Below are 19,540 nucleotides of genomic sequence, written 5' to 3'. Positions count from 1 at the left end.
ACTCCTAGGCTGCCGCCTCTCCTCCCGCGGGCGCAGAGCCCGGCTGGGCTGGCAGGGTGGGTGCCTTGATAGGGTGGGTGCCCGCCACGGCCTTGGGTTCACCGTGGCAAGAAACACGGGGGAGGGGTGAGAGTTCCTGTGTGCGTGCGTGCGTGCTCTGCTCCTGACTTCAAGGAAATTCAGCCTGGCCCCTTCTCAGTGGTCCTCAGACCTTTACTCAGCGCAGATCGATGCCTCTTATTATTATGGCTATTTCAGCGATGCCATCGATGTTAATAGCACTTCACAAACACAGACAAAGCCGGCAATCTGAATGCGGCCAGAAAAAACAAACAGAGGACAAAAGACAAGCTAAGAGCTCTGAATGCTGTTAATGCTTCCCCCTCCCCCCCTCCCCCCCCCATGGTTAAAGCCTCACTAAAGTCCAGGGCACCATATATCCAATAATAACACTCCAGAATAATTCCTGGCATTGTCTGGTGTGAGCAGGGGGAATTTCACCTCAGCCCTTCCACAAAGATACAGCAAATGCACCATGCAAGCGGCGCTGGTGGATGTGTGAGAGCGATGCTATACGCTGCCTGGAAGCAGGGGGCCTTCCAAGACCATCTTTCCCACTTTGGCTCTGACAGCCGTCCCCACCCCAGTGATGCAGTGAGCGGCAGAGGACGGGGGACTTGGCGTGCAGAAGCAGGGATGAGATTTTGGGCTAAGATGGCATCCGTGCACACCTCTTCTATACATAAGTCCTGTACCAAACCTGCCTCTTCTGTAACCTCTGCATTTGGTTTCTGTCTGGGGTGGACGGAGGGAGCAGTGCAGCAGGGGAGGTGAGGGCAGCAGGGGTGCACCAGGTGTGCCCTGGTTTGCTCTGCCAGCTACGGCGGTGCGTTTTGGCCGGCAGCGAGGTGAGGCAATAGGGAGGATGGAGAGCGCAGTGAAAGGAAAGCACCACTTAATAACCCCTCTCCTAGCTCGGCGCAGAAGCACAAAGGCCCTTATCCTCGGTGCCAGAGGTTATGAGGAGCTGTTACGCCTAATCTCCCCAAGATCTGCTACACCCCTCAAGGAACAGAGCTGCCATTTGGGCTTTTCCCTTCCTCCAAAAATTCTCATCCCACCTCTTGGGTGACACTTTCTTACCCCAACAGCCCTCGGGCAAAGGCAGGTCCCAGCAGCAATAAACTGTCTTGATCTCTGCAGGGGGAACTGCGCTGGTCCCCGCAAAGAAGCCCCAAAGGCTCCCACGTTTCTGCACTTAGCGATCTCTCATTGTAAGCTCTGTGTTGGCAGACTCTTTGTGCCCTTCTTGCCCCAAAATGTTGCCATTGGGCAGCAGTGAGCTCCCGAGACTGGAAGGAGCGATCAGGACAGCCACCCAGGAGCGAGGCCAAGGCGCTTTCCCCCAGAGACCAGTGAACAGTACAGCTCACTCCACACAGCACCAGAGGCCCAGATCTACCTGTCAGGTTGTCCCCAGCTCTTCACGGGCCACCACCGCTGGCCAGCATCTCGCTACCACAGACAAACAACTGCCACAAGGGCCGAGACCATCCCGCGTGCAGACAGTAACGCAGCCCACCCTTAACACATGCTTGACGTGAAGGTCCCGCTTGAAGAGGAGCGGCGATGCAGCTCAGAGGGGGTAAGTTTGTAATGTTACCTGGGAGAAAGGCGTCGATAGGACATTAGGAAAAAGAACAGGGTAACTGGGTGCTACCGTTCCTGGCAAGGGACTGCTTTTGTAGAGGGACATTCAGAGTTAAGGTAAAGGTGAGCTTACTGTTAAGGTTCCCAAGGTGTTGTAGCACAGGTGACAGAGCGCCAGGGACAGCCAGAAGTACGCACCCAAACCTTGCTCGAAGTACTGCCCTCTCCTGTCCCCACTAACAGCCTGTATCTACTTGCAGCTACCAGCTTTGCAGCAGACATTTTTTTTCCCTCTCCCATCACCTTTACTGGCCTCCCCCATGCTGTGGAAACCAACTCCAGCTGTTGTGGGAGGCCACAAAGACCCACTCAACTGGGTCAACCTCTTTCTTGCAGCATGGAGTGACTCAAAACAAGGAGCATCCCAGCCCTCCAGGTGTGACTATCCCATCCTGATCTACGTGAAGCCCCAAGCTGCAGAGGACACCGCAGAGAGCAGCTCCACTTGCAAGCCCTCATTGAACATTTTCCTCTTTAAAACCTGCAGGGAGCAGCAAGAACATTTGGGTGTCCATCTGCGGGGGCTCATCCCTCAGACAGATGCTCCAGCTCTTTGCCACTGCCATCCTCAGATGATAACGGGCTGTGGCAGATGGTTCCCTTCTGTTGGCAGGAGGCAGGAGTTTATCCCTGCTCTGAGCTCCCTCCTGGAGAGGCGGCACCTGCACACCACACGAGGGACCGAGCCTCCCGCCCGGGCAGCGGGAAGCGGACCTGCCCCTCAACGGGGCAAGCTGGGACATGCTCTGATGTTCCCCAGCAACATCTCTCTTGGTTTCGGTGCACGTGTCCAGGAGCCCCACAAAAGGTTCAGAAAGGGCTGAGCTGGCAGGAGGGAGATGGATTTTAATTACTCCCATTATTATTATAGTTCCTTTTCTTTCAGATTTTCACACTTTTGTTGTAACAAGCTGAGCTGAGAAAATACGTGCAAATGCCAGGCTGAGATAAGATGTACCACACCTTGAAGTACTGCCAGCACCAGCTCTGGGAACGCCAGATCGGCTGTCTGTCCCTCCAGCCTCCTCCCTTTGTCAGCAAGGACTGAGGGGGGGTCCGTGCCCGCTCTGCCCCTGTGCACCCAGAGAGGAGGGTGCCTTGCATTTCCCCTGGGCTCAGCCACCAACTGGCTCCTTGATCCTGCCTAGTGCTGACTAGCCCCTGGAGAAGACAGCCGTAACCTCCTGGCTGCTCCTGGAAAGGTGACCCAGATATCTTGTGTTTGCCTTGCACAACACATGCACACAGACCTCCTCTGCCCATCTCGGGCCTGCAGCTCTGCAGGCGGCAGGACCCGTTCCTGAGGATGGCTGAGAGCACCGGTCCCTGCGGATACAGTCGGGGGAGAAACGTGCTCTCAGATCGCGCGTGTTTTCTTCCTTGGAGGTGGTGACATTTCAGGGTGCGTGGGGGGGGGGGGAGTGGGATGAAGGGGCAACGCAGGATATTCCTGCTCCCCCATCCCCGTGGCCATCTGGATGTGTACTGATGCCTCCTCACAGCAGGCTGAGTCAGTCCAGTGGCTTCTCATTATCAGCTGGAGGGAGTCCAAATTCTGCATTGTACGGCTGCTCCTGAGCGAGATTGAGGATCGTTATCAAGTATTATCATAATGGTTTCTCTCTGTACTGTCTTGTACTGCTCCTTGCCCTGGTCAGCTGATTGATTTTGAGCAGAAGGAGGCAATGTACCAACATCCTTCGACCACCAGCTGCCCATTTGGGACAGCTGTGGCAGGAGTCATGCAACGTCACCGTTGACGTGGGCTTAGGCCGTGCAGGCCATTGAGGGCAATCCCACCGCCATCCCCACGCACAGCCTCACTCTCTGGGAGGCTGCAGTCCCTCTGGCAGCAGACATGCGGTCGAGCCCATCTCCAGGCATCTCTGCTCACCTGAAGCGAGGTGAGAGGTAGGAGATGCTGTGCTCATGCCTTGCCCATCTCAAATCATGACATGACCTCCATGATGCTCCAGAGAAGAGGTAGAAAGTGGAGAAAAAAGCCTTTCTGTAGCCCCCCTCATGCACGTGCTGCTGAAGGGGAGATGAGCTGCTGGTGCACATGGGCTGCCCCAGCTCAGCTCACCTAGGTCTCTGCCAGGGCACTGCCACCACCCTGTCCTGTTCGAGCTCGGGGTGCGGAAATTAGGCCTTGCTATTAAATGCTCTGCCGCGGAGAAAGGACACATGTCCTAATGTCAGCCTGACTCAAGTGCCTGATAGCTTGACTGCTCTGTCAAGCAGCCCAAACACGCTGCATGAAGGGCTGCGGGAAAAGGCTCCATTAAATTCTTAAGCTCATTGACACATATACAGAAGGTATTAATAATATCAAGCATCTCGGTGTCTATTGTAGCCCACATCCAGGAGATGAAAGATAATTTCTGGGACAAGGAAGTTATGACAGTGACAGCTTTTTAACAGCTTGGTGTAAGAATAGGAGTCACACAATGGGACAAAGAGCAATGATTAAAGAAATTCACACAAAGGAGAGAGGGCCTGGAGACCGCGGTGAGTGTGGAGGACATGAGAGTCGTGTCAAATGCCCACGCAGAATAAGAAAAGGCTGTGTTGGACAAGGAGGATGGGAAGGTGGTGTGGGAGATGTCCCACTGGGGCTGACTCACAAATGCCTGACAACTAACGGAAAGGGGTCAGGGTGCCTGGTGGGGATGAAACAGGCTCCTCGCCTTAATGTTTAAAAGAGATTTGGCCCCTGCTTGGTGTGCCAGGCAGAGAGATGGGCATGCCTCAGCTGGGGCTGCAGCCAGCCTGGCAAACGGCGCAGGGAAAGGCAATGCTGGGGGGCAGGGGAGGGAGCTGAGCTGCGCTGGAGGCTGGGCAGAGACCGGGGAGAAAACACGTTGGCTGGGGAAGGGCAGACTGGTGCGGAGCAGGGTGAGGAGGGAGCTCTGCTCCCCAAAGGCCAGAGCTGGAGAAGTGGAGGCAGCAGACCCAGCATCCGGACACCCTCGGAAGTGTAATTATGACTAATATCCTTAGTGTTTCTTTGCACACATACACGCTCCCCTAATGTACACTGCACATGTAAACAGCTGCCTAGTGACATTTGCACGCCCAATTACATCTGCATATCATTGATTTACATGCACAGTTGGAGAGCAATTAAAACACTGGAGCCTGCTTTGCACTTTCCCACGGCCACCTCCATGAACCCACGCCAAGGAGGAAGAGCAGAAAGGGCCAAATCCAGGCCCGGTCCCCTATGGCTGGAGCCTTTTGATTTGCCTCCCCTGCAGCAGCGTGCGGGGAGAGTCCCGGCCTCAGCACGTGCCGAGCAGGGTGGGCTCACGCCAGTGCCCTCTCCTGCAATGCTGTCATCTGCAGCGACCCTAAAACCAGCTGTAACGTTTGCTGTTTGCTCAGCTCCTGTCATAAGTGACTGGCGCCTTTCCAAAAAGGATTAAAAGCAGGGAGTGAGAAACATAAAAGCTCGTGTAATTATGTGCAAAAAGCCCCTTAATAATTTATAGAGGGAGAGGGTAAATATCTTCGTGTGTTATTCAAGTGTAGCTCATTGTCCCGTTTGGCTAATACCCAGAGTGCACGCATCACAGGCTTTATCCGGGAGGCTGTTTTGCCTTTAATACCTTTCATAAATTATTGAATTTATAAAGAGGAAAGCAGGTGTCATGTCGCTCCTATAAACAGCTCGTTAGTTAAAACTAACGAAGGTGGGGAGCAACAGTTTCCTCTCGCCTTGTCTGTCTCCCCTCTCGCTGTTTCTGCTGCCATCTGCGATGTGGCGCAGACCCCGGGCTGGGGCAGACCAGTGGTATTTGCCTAAAAAAACAAAGTCCCAGGGCAAATCAGAAGCACCGGCTGCAGAGAAATGGCCTGCGGCACCACTAACCTCTGGTTTTCTGAGACCTACTTGTGCCCTCCGCGGAGGCTGGGGAGGTGACGAGGATGGAGGGGCGGAGAGGATTGCCGGCTCCATCCCCAGCTCGCCTGCTGCAGTATCATCATCTTCATGTCACCCACTGTCCTCTGCTCGGACACAGTGATGGGGCGTTAGCTCCTGGGGGTACCTGAGGATGCTCTGGGTGCTTTGCTCCCAGGGGGAGGACAAGCATGAAAGGTGGACTGCGAGGGCAGGAGGCAGAGATCTGCATGGCAGGAGGGCTGAGCACAAACATGTCCCTGCCTGGGGGTCCTCTCACTGCAATAGCCACATCTGTCCTGGTTCAGGGCCAGGCCAAGAAGTTCTGAGGGCTGCTCCTGAGCTCAGGGGATTTGGTTTCAGGCTGGCTGGGGGAAGCACAGCATCTCCCTGCTTTTTTTGCTGAGCGAGGCAGGGTGTTAGAAGGCCGCCTCTAAAAACAGCAGACGTGTGACTGAGTCAGGCAGCACGTGTCTGTGCGAGGGAGTCAGCCAGAGCGCCCGTGCACAGGAAAACCAGAGTGCAAGCGCACCCACGCAGCCTCCACCGGCCAGCCGGGCCCCCCCCGCGCAGGCTGTGCCCCCCACCCCTGCGCTGTGGGACGGGGCGTAGCGAATGCACGCCGCCAAGGCAGAGCAAGCCTGGGCTCGGGGAGCAGCTGGTTCGGAGGCTCTGCTTTCACACCCATGAGAGAGTCACTGAAGAGATGAACCCACACACGCACCTTCTCCAAATATAATACATATGCATTAAAAAACAGATACGAAAAGGGGAGCCATCAAAAGTATTTTAAACAGAGTTTAGAGCAGCTAGCGACAAACCAGGGTGAATATGCTGCAATGCAAAGGACCCACACGGGAAACGTTACTGCAGGGACGCCGGCAACACTGGTATCCTGACAGCCACAGCATGGCACAGGCATGGGGATGCACAGATCAACCGGAGCCGCTTCGGCCCGCCACTGCCAGCAGTGAGGTGCGTTTGAGCCACATGATGAATGGTGGACCCTGAAGAAGACCCGGCAGGGCCTCGCGGGCATGGGAAGAGGGAACTGAAACTATTGATAATCAATTAACTCCTTCAATTACAGAAGCCTAATGAGGTAGCGCAAAGTCAGCTCTAATGAACAACAGTTTAATAGAGGTGGTTCCTCAGGGCACTGGTTTTTGACTCAATCTTTACAAGGTAGGAAACACCGCAAAAGTATCAAGCAATTAGTGTCACTTAATGAACACCCGCTCCCTGCTCTCTGCAGAGCTGACGGTTCGTGGAGAGCAGGTGGCTGTCATGGCATGGGGCGTCCCTGACCCCCCGGAGAGGTCCTGCCCTGTGCTGGGTCAGTCCCCAGCGCGGTGGTCCACCAGCAAGCGATGGCCTGGCAGGCAGCTCTGCCGTCACGGCTTTGCTGGCAGCGTGGAGCTCGTTTATCCCGGCAGAGCGCGCAGTTTCTGGGGATGCTGCCGGATGCATTAGTTGCCGTAAGATGAAGCGAATGTCACAGGGCCCAGCTCTCCCCTAGAGGCAGCTATTTTTCTGGGGTTTTTTTTTTGGTGATGACAGCGTAAGTGACAAAACAAATGTCACTGCCCGCTGGCCCCGACGCCTCCCTGGAAACCTGATGGGTTCTGTGGAGCGCTGGGGGAGGAAGGGGGTGGTGGTGGAGGGGGGATGCTGCTCCCCCCAGCAAAGCACCGTCCCTAACGCCGCTGCACGGGCCTCCTCCGTGCCCATCATGGGCGAGCGGTGGCACAGGAGAGATGTGCCAGGAGCCCTGCTGCACCCCTGGGCCACAACTACAAGCAGGGCCTGGGGAAGCCCAGTGGGGGACAGCGTGACTGTCCTTGCTCAGTGGGACACTGCCGATCCGGAGCCAGGGAGGGGATCTCCCACAAAGCCGGGATCCTGGCGGTGCCATCCCTTTGGAAGGCACGGTGCTGCACCGACTGTGTTGGGGAGGGATTTACATACTAAGGAGCCTCCAGCGGAGTAAAGACAACCTAACATCTATTTCAGGTCTCGGAGCCAAAGGCTGTATTTCAAATCCGCTAATCAGGTGAGAATACAGCAAACTTGTGCAGAGAGGAGCCGGGGAAGGAGGGGGAGCCTCCGGCTCCTGGCAGCGCTCCCAGCTCCACAGCCATGTCCCCCTGGGGGCTGGAGGAGGCTCATGGCAATGGCCCCCAGCACCCCATCAGCACCCACCAGAATTGGGCTTCCAGGGGAAGGGACTCCCTGCTCTTGTGAGGGCTGAGCCCCAAACTCCTGCTGTGTGGGGCCAGTATGGAGGGGCCCTTCCAGCATTTAACCCTCCACGTTCAGAGGCTGCCAGGACCCTGCCGTTACCCAGGGCCATCCAGAGCTGAACTAGAGCACAGATGCCATGAAGAAAACAGAGAGGGGAGACACCCCTCCCCCCCCCCCCATTTTATGATTATTGAGACACCACCACCCCTGACACCTGCAGTACTCTGCCATTTTTAAAAAGTGATGTCTCCATCTGAAAGAGTACTTTAAACATAGAGACATTTCCTATGAAATGGCACAGTCCCATAAAGCTCCTGCGCAGCCCACGCTGCTGGAAAGGCACCGGCGGCTCAGCCCCACTCCCCACAGACGGAGGCACGCGGGCTTGCTCCCCGAGCTCAGGTGTGTGGTGCAGGGGCTGCCCGTGCCTCCAGCTGCTGTGGCAGATGGAGGTGGATGTGTGCTGCCTGTGCTGCCTGCTGGGACCACGCAGGGGCTTGGCCATGGCCTCCCTGCCCTGCTGACAGGCTTGGGAGCAGGCCAGGTAATTCACCCATGTGGACACGTGCGTGTCCGTAAAACCTCTTGGGTCTGATCACTGTTCCCAGGGATGTAATGGGTAGGGCACTCCCAGGGCAGATGGCCCCTTGGCCCAGCTTAGGGAGAGCGTGGGGAAGGGGTGAGGAGCTCAGAAGCCATCCCTGCCATCCCTGTGCAGAGCTGGGCCAGAGCTTGCATGGGAAGAGGGACCCAGGAGTTTTCCAGGATCACCGGTGCTGGCCAGGATAAGACAGAAGTGAAGTACAAGGCAGTGGACTGGAGGAAGGAGGAGAGACGCGAGTAGATATAGGTAGGGAAAATAACAGCCCCGCATGCCTGGTACTAGACCCATACAAAAATCCGAATCTGGGAATCTCCAGTTCCCATAAGCAACTTATCTGAGACCACTATAACCAGCAACTGCCCCCAGCTCTTACCAGTCTGACAGTACTGACTGCAGATGCCAACCTCGGGGGGCTACTGGATCCTGAGCTCAAATGGATCTGCAAAGATCTCCAGGGGATGGTCCCCTGGCCTGGCTGCTGGCCAGCCTCTGGGTGGACAGGGGTGCGCTTGTCCCCTCCAACCGTCCCAGTGCCCATTTTCCCTGCAGTGTGGAGGGGACACGGGGCGCTGGTCCTGGTTGGCATCCTCCAGACCACCTTGTTTTGTCACAGTTCATCAGGGCCAGAAAAAGAGCCGAGAGTGGATCTTGGGGGTGAGAAACACTTGGGGAGGTGGGGTGCAGGTTGTTGTACAGAGGATTCTGGAAGAGCCAGTTTCATTAACAGCTACACAGCTCCAGGCGCTAGAGATTATTCTCGTCTCTTTTCTTGTTTGGTCGACTTACTCAAAGACTATTAGTAGATTAACTAAAATTCTTCACAGAGGGTTTAGGGAGGTGGAAGGGGTAGCTTTCATGTTACCCTGGAGCAAGTCTGAGATGGGCAGGCTTGCCAGGGGAACAACAAAGAGGCACAGAGTCCTGGCAACAGTTGCTCACTTCTCCAAAACTGGCAGCGTTGTAGAGAAACACTGCTGTCTGGAGGGCAGCAACGTCAGAGGCTGGCAAGCAATGTGGTCCCTCTTGCCTTCTTCCCTCTCACATGTTAGCTTTGCTGCTTCTGGGCTCCATTTCATGGGGAGGGCTTGGGGACGCAGGGGACTGAACCCAGGGATGTGGGAAGTCTCTTTCCACCTTCTGTTCCTACATCCTCCTCCCTGTAGGCAACTCCCGCTGGGGGTGTAGCTCCGATAAGATCTGCTTCCTTGTCCCAGAAGGACATGGTCATGCCCTGGTCTCCCCACAGCCCACAGATAAGCCACCTCACAGTCTCCCTTATTTTCCTGGGCTGTGTTGGTGCGTGTGGCAGAGTCTTCCCCCTTCCCACCCCCCTCCCCATCAACTGGCAAAGCCCCAGTGGTTTCCCCCAGAGAGCATGCGGTGAGACACAGCATGAAACAACTGCAGATAATTAAAGGATTGAATGGGGTATCGAAGAAGAGCAGGGAGCTTGCAACATCCATAAATAGCTCTCCTCGACGAGCTGCTTAACTCCTTGCTTGTTCTTGCCAAAGTGCAGACCCCAAAGGGATGGTGCCTGTGCATGAATAGGGGTGGAAAGTTCAGGAGCGTATTTTTAAACCATTCAAGCTGTACTCAGGCTGAGTGATACATTATTGTCTGTGTGTGTCACTTCAAATGTCTTATGAATGCAAGAAAAAAAAGTACCATTTTGCCTCTCTAAACTCCCACCCCTCTGCTCCTACCCAAATAACGTCAGGCTAAATCTGACAGATGAAAGGAAAGCACCACGAGGTCAGGCTGGTTAAAAGCAGCGTGAAACACTCTTATCCTCTGGAAGGAAGAGCCCCAGTTTGCGGGGCCGGAGGGCAGTAGGGCTGGCAGCAACCGCAGAAGCGAGCAGGCATACATCTGCACGAGGGCAACGGTGTATCAGGGAAGAGCCTGCTAGAAAAATACTGGGGTCCCCAGGGAGCCCCCAGGAAGGGCAGTATGGCTATGTACCTAATGGAGATGGCGTCCTTCATCTCACACAGCAGCAGACCTTCCCCAGACCATGGGAATACTGTATGTAGAGTTAACAGACCAGGATAGCAGGGAAGTGGGGTCAACCAGTCTTGGCTGTTGCCCCAAAAGCACAAGGGGCATCATGCCATTGCTCACCCATGTTACCCCACCCTGGGTCAGAATAGGCATCACCCCAGTGCCACAGTGCTGCCCACCCTGAGCCTCTGGGGCCTCTCTGCGGAGCTGGCACCTCCTGGCAGGGACAGTCTGCCAGTCCCCAGGGCTGGGCAGCCAGCCTCAAGCTGGGGCTGGAGACAGAGATATCAAAGAGCCTGACAAACAGCTGGAGCCATGGCGAGATACAGTGGGACAGAGGGAAAACAAACCAGAAACTCACTGGGAAATCATTCCTCTCCTAAATGGTGCTGATATAATTAAGCAGCACGGGCTTTATGAATGATACCATCTCTGCCTTGAAACACATCATTACCTCTTTCTGTAAGAGCAGTATTTTTAAATACATATTTCCTCTTTAAATGCCTGAGGAGAAGGCTCCATGGCTGGGACGCCGGGATACGTTGCTAATCACCTCTTATTTCACCCAGTGGCAGGAAAGCATTTCGTGCCGAGCTCTGGCTCTCCTGCACGCACACCTCTGCTCTGAGTCACTGCTGTGCACTTCTCCCCTTCCTCTCCTCTCCCCATCCCTCCCTACCACCACTGACACTGGAGGGGATGACGGACCTAAACCCACATCCCCTGGCCCATCCACTAGGATGCCGGTGCTGGGGGTCACCCCAAACGCCTCCACCCAAGCTATGTGAGCCCCTTACTGTACTGTTTTCCCTGTTTTACAGAAACCAGGGTTCAGGGAGATGACATACTTCACTGACTGCCGACCTGAGCTGATTTCCCCTCTCTGGCACCCTCCCCACTCCAGTGAGGTCTGGGTTATGCTCTCACTTTGGTATAATTTGGGTGTTTCTGTTCCCAGACAACTCACCCAGCCCATGCCAGGTTTGCCATGAGTGCTCACTGCAACGGATAAGAGAGGCCCGAGCAAGAATGAAGGGCTTTTGTGCTAGAAATTGAAAGTTGATGGAGTGTGTCATAGGAAAATGACAACAACCTACTGTACCTCGAAAGACAATTATTTTTCCCTCATTGGAAGTGATTGAATTTCTCCATCAGTGACACTACTAATGTCATCAACACCAACAGCTCTCTTAACGAAAGGCTCTTTCTCAGCTGCGCACCTGAAATTTCCTGATACCTGCCCTTTCCTCCCCTCCCTGCTTCGCTGCTTGTTCTTCTGCAGGATGTGCTCAGTCAATGGCTGGCCGAGAGACCAACTTATCAGATGTGCGCGCTCTCCCTCCCCGTCCCCACGGCTCCCGCAGATACATGCCTCTGTCAGATCTGCTCCTCCAGACTATTTCTGAATATGCTACAGCTGGAAATTACAAAGTTGAATCATGTTGCTTAACTGTGATTGGCCATGCTACTGCTATCTGCATTACGGCGACGAGGCCACGCTTGGCTGTCTCATGTACTTATCCAGACCGGCGAGGGAAAGAAGCTGTGAGACATGATGCCCTTTCTAGAGATGGGGAAAAGGGTCAGGCTGCACCTCTGACTGCTGTGGGATTTGAGCATTGTACAGCCACTGGCACCCCAAAGACCCCACCGTCCCTGCAGACCCTGGAGTACCTGGGCAACTCTAGCCTCCCTCCACTGCCACCTTCAATGTCATGGACACTTGTGCTGGACAATGGCCTGGTGATGCCCTGCAGCCACATAGGTCTTACACCAGGGTGAAAGGACAACACTGCTACCCAAAAGCCCCTTCTCCAAGTGATTTTGGCCCAGAATCTGGAGTAGCACAAGCCCCCAGGGCTGTAGGGAGGGCTCTTGTGTGTGGCCAGGGGCACAGCCGTGCTCTCCAGGGGCACCGGCTCCCTCCTGTTCCCAAGGTGCTTCCCCTCCCTGCCCCAAATCTCGCCTGAGTTAATGCCTGCTGGCAGCAGGCCAGCCTGATCTATTAAGACACACAAGCTAATGAATGAGCGACTGAGAAGCACTGGGAGCCTGGTACATCCTATAGCACCAACCCACGCTGGGCTAAGTGAGCCTTACAGTGCTCCTCACAAGCCTTGTCCTCCCCACCAAAAGCCCAAGCCCTGAGGACCCTGGGGAGCACAGCAGGATGCCACCAACACACAGGCATTTTTGGGGGTTGGTGGTGCCGTGCCAGTGCTGTGCAGGGCAAAGATCCTGGCTGGAAGGACAGGGAGGGTGATGATGCCATGTTGGGGTGAGTGGGGAGGCTGGTGCAGGCAGGCGCGTCACCACGCTCTGCTCTGCGGGTGCCACGCATGCCAGGGTTGGGAAACGCGCACGCTCCGGCGGCTTTCAGAGCCGCATATGTTGTGTGGGTTGAGAGCACATATGTTAGATATACACACATCTACGTGTGTGTGCGTATATATATACACAGACATATATGAGAGAGACTATTATAGATACAGATTTACATATATAATCAACACCAGAAATTACTGCAGGATTTTTAAGACGGCAGAATCAACCCCAGATATCAGCAACTGGCTATCTTTATCTCTACTGTCTCAGCTTGTGCCTTTGGTTAGGCTGGCGAACGCCACGTGCCAGAGCCCCAGCCAGGAAGGGTGCTGGGAGGATGCTAGAGAGGCAGAATGGGTGCTGCGGAGGCAGACCTGCCCGTCTCCCACACACGCATTCTGCACAGGGCCCTGGGAAGGAGCAAAGCGCCCTTCCCGGCGCGCAAGCTGAGAGCCACGCACAGGGTGCGCAGGTACCTAAATCCCACAGCCCGAGAGAGAGCCAGAGGGGATCCATCTGCCCAAACGCAGCCTGCATCCATGAATGAGCCAGATGAACTGCCGTATCGCTAATGGAGAGAAAAGGCCTCTCAGAGGCAGGATTAATCTCTTTCTAAGGTGGCTGCCTGAGAAAGGTCAGATGAATTGTGCCTGGACGTGCCTTTTTTCTCCCCGCTGACTATAAAATGTCATCCAGCCTGCAGGCTTGGAGGCAGGTACCTACAGAGGGGCCACGTGCCGTCAGGTGAAGCGAATCCAAGCCCACGTACATAGCTGCTGCTCAGGATCAACCCCAGTGCTACGCGTGTCTGCAAGCAGCACAGGGAGGCAAACACACCCCTCTGGCTCAGGGTTTGAAACCCTGAGATTTATTCCAGCCACACGGCTCAGCTGTTAAAAAGTTACGACTACTTCAGCTTGGTAAGCGAAACTTTTTCATTCATTGTATAGGATAGCCCCAAGCAGCGTCACCCAGCTGTAAAGCACTTTGGAGTTGACTCAATGTCACATTTAAGTGCTAGATGCATCAGAATTCAGGATGCTTCAGAAAGGTTATGTAAACCATTACATCAAATCCTGGGAGAGTTATTAAGGTGAGCGGCAGAGCATGGGAGAATGGGTGATTATCTCACAGCAGTACTGTGGAACCACACGAGTAATGTCCAGCTTAGGGATGTAACTCATTCTCCTTACAAGCCTAATTTGGTTTCTCCCTAGTGCTTCTTAAAAAATTTTTGAAAAAAAAAAAAACCTGTCTGCCAAAGAATTCTCTATTCTGGAAAATAATTATTTAAAAGAATCTCCAATTAATCAGCTAACGCATGGGGGAGATAAGGAGGTTTGAAAAATGGGATATTCCTCACCATTGGAAAAGTCTTCTATTCCCCCCCCCCCCCCCCCATTTGGAACGTCATATTTTAAATTCCATGTGGTCTATTAACTCCAAATTTATTTTGTTCATCTGAACTAGTGCCTTTGAGGACTTGGGGGAGGACTGCATGGTTAATTTTGGAGTTATTTGCTATGGACTCTTGAACCTCTCAAAAGTGCGTGGGCTCCCCAGGGAGTTTCTCAAGTCTGCAGCACTTGTCTTCAAGGACATGAAAGCATCTGCAGGGGCCTGCAATTTTTCAGAGTTTGGAACGGACCCAGCCAGGTCAAAAGACGTCAGGAAATCTTTAAGAGCAGCAAATGCATTTTGTAAAGCCCATAGCTGATCTGTTTTGGGTTAAATGACTGTAAGAAGCCTGTAGAGGCAACATGAACACCTTGGAAATTGCAGCTGAAGCAGCTTGTTGAAGGACTTCCATAAGTCAGCAGCCATCGTGCTGAAAATCTTTGGTGCTGTTGTGATAAAGCAGCCAAGACGTGCTAATTATAAAAACATCACTGACGGAAGTCCTGCAGCGTCCTGCCCGGAGCATCTCCCACATAGCCATGCTGCCTCCTCCCAAGAAAAGCCTCAGAAACCATCCAGATAGCTAAAGCTGTCTTGCAGATCTCTTAATCCCGCAGGATTTATACACACCATCTCCATGTCAGCATCCAGTGTCCACCTCCAGATGAACCACTGGGATGTTGCTCGTTTGTGTACCTACACCAGGGTGAAACAGGGAGAGGATCCGGTTGCAGACTGACCCCTAGCACATGGTCCTGCTCCAGCAGCTCCTATACTGCGGTCTGCGAACGCAGGTACGGCGCTTGGCGGATACACAGGGATGCTGCGTGTACAGGCAGTCACAGCAGCACTGGCAGTGTCACCTGCACGGGACGCATGGGCTCTGCCTCCCCAGCCCCACGCACACACACCCACACTCAGCCCCTCGCGCAGACGAGAAGAAAAGCATTGCTGAGTAACTCGGTTAATTCCTGGACAAAATGGGCAGCGAGAGTGGTGCTGGGTGTATAATAAAAGGTTTATACCTATAGTTGTGCTGCTGTCACCCCCTCTGGTGGGTTATAAATGTAGTACATGCCATTGGCATTTGAACACTTATTTTCATTTTGCTGCGTATTCAGCGGTGCGTAATCGCGCCAGTGTTGAACAAGGGGGCACTGACTCACAGGCAGACTCCAGCAGTGCGTGGTCACTGTCCGGGGTGAGCTGCATGACAGTCCTGGAGAGCTGTGCCTTTCTAATACCACAGCATTACTCCTTAAATCCTAAAAGCATTGCTGTTGAATAAATCCTGTGCAAGCCCAGGACGCTGGACGTGGGGCTGACCCAGCCATGCCCATGGAGAGCTCTTTGGAGGGTGCTGGGGGTCCCAGTCATGTTGGGACTGAAGCTGGCCCATAATGGGAAGGTGCTGGCCCATAATGGGAAGGTGCCGTTACAGGTGGCTCACCCAAACCCTGCCAAGAGGCTGCGGGGGGATGTCTCATCCCCCGGCACGGCTCCCTGAAGGTGGCAGGGGTTCTGTGCCCTTGGGACGGTGTGGAGGAGCATCTGAGCTGGGGCCAGTCTTGACCTGCTCTGTGCCTAAAAGGAGCCCGGTCTCCTGGGCTACCAGCTGGCACCTTTCACTGATGTTAACATTCATTTAAGAAAAATTACAAAAAAACCCAACATGGGCTAATTAGCTAATGACATTATTTTGGCCTGATGTGCCATATAATTAAACAACTAATAAACGGCAAGAGTCCTGTGCTGCTGAGGCTCCTGAGTCAATACCATGCTATTACCATGGTGTAATTGAGTTTACTGAGAACCGTAGCACTGACGCCCCAGAGCCCATGCGAGGAATGGTATTGAAATAGCCACCAGAGACCCACCTGCTGGATAAAGGAGAAAGACAAATCTTTTAATCTACATACAGCCCAAAGTCACACACGGAGAAGACAAGTTTGTGCTTCACACTGTGGTAAATGCATTTGCTAGAGAGGAGGGTACACATGACCTGGGGGGAGCTACACGTGCAAGAGCTTCTCTGGCAGCAAAAGGGGCTTCCTGGGCTCCAGGGAGAGTGGGAGTGGGATGAAATGTGGCTTGTCCTCAGTTCTGCAGAAACACTTCCAAAAGTCTATGCTTAGTATCCAAAATGTTTACGTTTCTTCATCAAAAAGGTACATTTTTGGTGAATTTCTAGTGACGGAACCAAAAGGCGCATGAGGGCTACTGAGAGGTCTCAGAGGTGGCTTAAGGTTTCCTCCTGCAGCCCCAGCTTTTGGAGACCAAGTGCCCCAACCTAATACTGTGCCAGGAGGCTGAGAACGAGCCAGAAGCTGGATTTGGGGCTGCAAAACTCCTTTCTGATTTTTTTAATGCTTGTAGGAAAGAAAAAGAGTAGGTTGGCAACCAGCTCTCACTTCAGTCATGAAGCATCTACAGATGTCTCATTATTATTTGCTGTCCCTGGGGTGGGGACCCTCAGAGGTGATTTTGTTATATGATGCGTTGTAAGTCAAATGCAATGAACACACAACCTTTGCAGACACACACACACACACACACACACACACAGAGTCGATGCCTCCTCTCCTGTATTGCCTGGGCTCACCTGCAGCGCGCAGCCCTTGTGTGCTCCCATGCTCTCCTCTCCCTGCAGCCCTGCTCCCAAGCCTGTGTCCCCACATGCACCCATGCTCCGGCTTGTCCTCCTCTTCCTCCTCACCTCCCTTCCTTGGCAATGCCAGGCAAGAACTTCTTATGCTCCCGACTGCTCTCAGGCTGAGCCTGAAAGCTTCACAGTGGCACGGCAGCATCTGTCACCCCAAGGCAGAGGCACAAGCCTCTTGCACCGTGCCGCTGTCAGGTCCCTGCATGGCAGCAACGGGCAAAGCCCAAGTCCTGCTGGCAGGCAGTGGGCTGACCGGCCCCATGATGGAAGCCTCCTGGTGACAGCGCAAGAGGAGGACAGGGCGTGACAAGGAACGGATATTGTGGCTGCGAATCCAGGAGCTGAGGCAGGACCCTGGGGACCTGTGCTCTTCACACAGGGTGGGACAGTGGCTGCAGCTTAATAGGTCCAGCTCATATCCAGCACCTCCATTTCTGACTGGAAACGGATCAAGTGGGGCTCAGGTAGAAATGCAGCAGGAGCCTGGCCAAGGAACCCTATCCCGGGGGTTGCAGTCACAGAGCTCCTGGAGGCTTTCTGGGAGTGCGAGCAGGCCAGACAGGCTACAGCTGATGGGCTGAGCAGTGCTGCTCTGAGCGGAGCTCCCCAGGCCCAAGCACCCTGGCCCCGCTTCCACCTGCATCCCCTCATGGATCTGCGATCCCCTCCTGTGGCTCTGTCCCCATCCCGCAGAGCTCCTCAGGAAAAGGAGACTTGAGACCGAGCGATGAGAGAGCCCGGAGGGACCACTCAGCCTATCCTCCCAGCTTCTGCGTAGCACAAACCACATCATCCCTCAGGAGCTCCAGCATCAAACCCACAAGGGTTCCTCACTTAACCCGCCATTGGTATTTAAGACAGATGCACAGCTCTGACTTCATGACTGCAGTTTTGAAGCAGACTAAGCTTCGGTGCTGGTGCGGGAGGAGCCCCCCAGCTCCCCGAGACAGCGGGAGAGGGATGATGGCTGGGGGACAGCGAGCAACAGGGCTACATCAAAAAAGGGGCAAAACCCATGTTTGCAAGAGAGCGGGCGCCCACTGGCGCCGTGGCTGCGGGCGGACGTGCGAGCGGTGCCAGGAGCAGAGGCTGGCAGAGCCGCCGCCAGCTCTGGGGAAGAGGGAGGCGTGCGAAGGCTCAGTGACGGTGGAGCTGCTGCTGACAGTGAGAGGCAGCTCCTGTCGTTAGTGTGAGCCAGGCTCTGCCAACCCAAATACCGAGATTGCTGAAAACAAGATGTGCGGTCGTGCGTCTTTGCCGTCAATCAGTGGTGCACAGGGAGCATGCTGTGGCTGCTCTGTCTCTGTCTGCAACAGAGGAGGGCTCATGGTTTCACTGAAATTACTCCATGGTGGTCACAGACAGCCCCACCAGGGTCTGGCCAGGGGAGGAGGATGGCTGTGCCCAGGCGGTAGGAACATGTTCCATCCCCCTGGCTGGTCAGGGAAATCCTCCCACTTCCCTCACCACAGCTTTTGCCGGCTGTCCTCCCATGCCCAGCGCTCAGGGAGGCACCAAGGAGAAACATCTAACATCTGCTGTGCAAGTCCTGGAGAGGTGCTTGTGTGGAGAGTAATTCCGGCACTCAAGAATTACAGAGCACTAGAGAGCTGTGCCGAGAGCAGGCACAGTGTACCAGCACAGACCTGAGCCCTTCGCTGCAGGGCCACTGCCTGTGACTTGGCCCTGGCAGGCTGCAGCCCACGGGACAGCCTTGTCCCGATGCCGGCAGAGCAAAGCAGCTCAGCAGCAGCAGCCGCAGTGGCCACGGCTGCTTGCCCGCATGTTGCAGCAATGCAGGGTGCATGGAGACCTTCCCCAGTGCTGGGGCGGATACGGCGATGTGACTCCAGGCCAAACCTCGGGGACTCAGCTCACAGCAGGAGAAGACACCCAAACTCCAACCTGCTGAGGTGTCTCCTCCTGGGGAGAACAAGCTGAGAAGAGCAGGTGGTTTGCAGACCCAACACTGGTTAGAGGCCACCACGGGAGGTGAACCCATCACAGGGCAGCATCCAGGGATGGCATCAGCCTTCTCACCCCACTGCTGCAGTATGCAGACCCCCGAGGCACCACCACCCTTCCAAAATAAGGCTCAGCTATGGCTGAGTTCTGGTTTCTTCCCTCCGAGCCAAGCTGCCCTGCTTTGACGTGAACACAAAGTTTAAGCAGCCCCTGTGTCTTCCCTTTTATCTCTCATTTCTATGCTGACATTTTGAAGGAAATTTGCTCTCTTCCTTGAAATACGGAAATCCGTGTCCAAAGAGCACTCGGGCCCAAAAAGCCGAGAAGATAAACATATTTGGACGTGTGATTTCACAGTCACTACGTTGATAGCTTTCAGAGGCCGGGTCCTGTCCATCAATTACCCACAATGTGCATTCAGACGTGATATGGGAGAACAAAAACCGACTCATTAGAGGGGAAGAGAGGTGAATGAACACCAAGACTAGTTAAACAGAGCAGCTCACATTTCAAGGAGTAAAGGGAGATATTTCTCTCCTGTTCCCTCCCCCCACCCCCAGTACAAGACTACATCTGGGAGACACACCATGGCCACCGCAAGCCCACCATTTCCCTGGCTAAAGGGCAGGACACAGCCACCCAAACCAGGCCTGCAGGCTGACAGGGCGTTCAGCACGACCCAGAAACTGCCGGCGGAGCTGACTATTGGGCAAGAGATGCCGCA

This window comes from Vanellus vanellus (genome assembly GCF_965231255.1).
Source record: "Vanellus vanellus genome assembly, chromosome: 11".
Taxonomy (NCBI): domain Eukaryota; kingdom Metazoa; phylum Chordata; class Aves; order Charadriiformes; family Charadriidae; genus Vanellus; species Vanellus vanellus.
Note: the sequence above shows the minus strand (reverse complement) of the source record.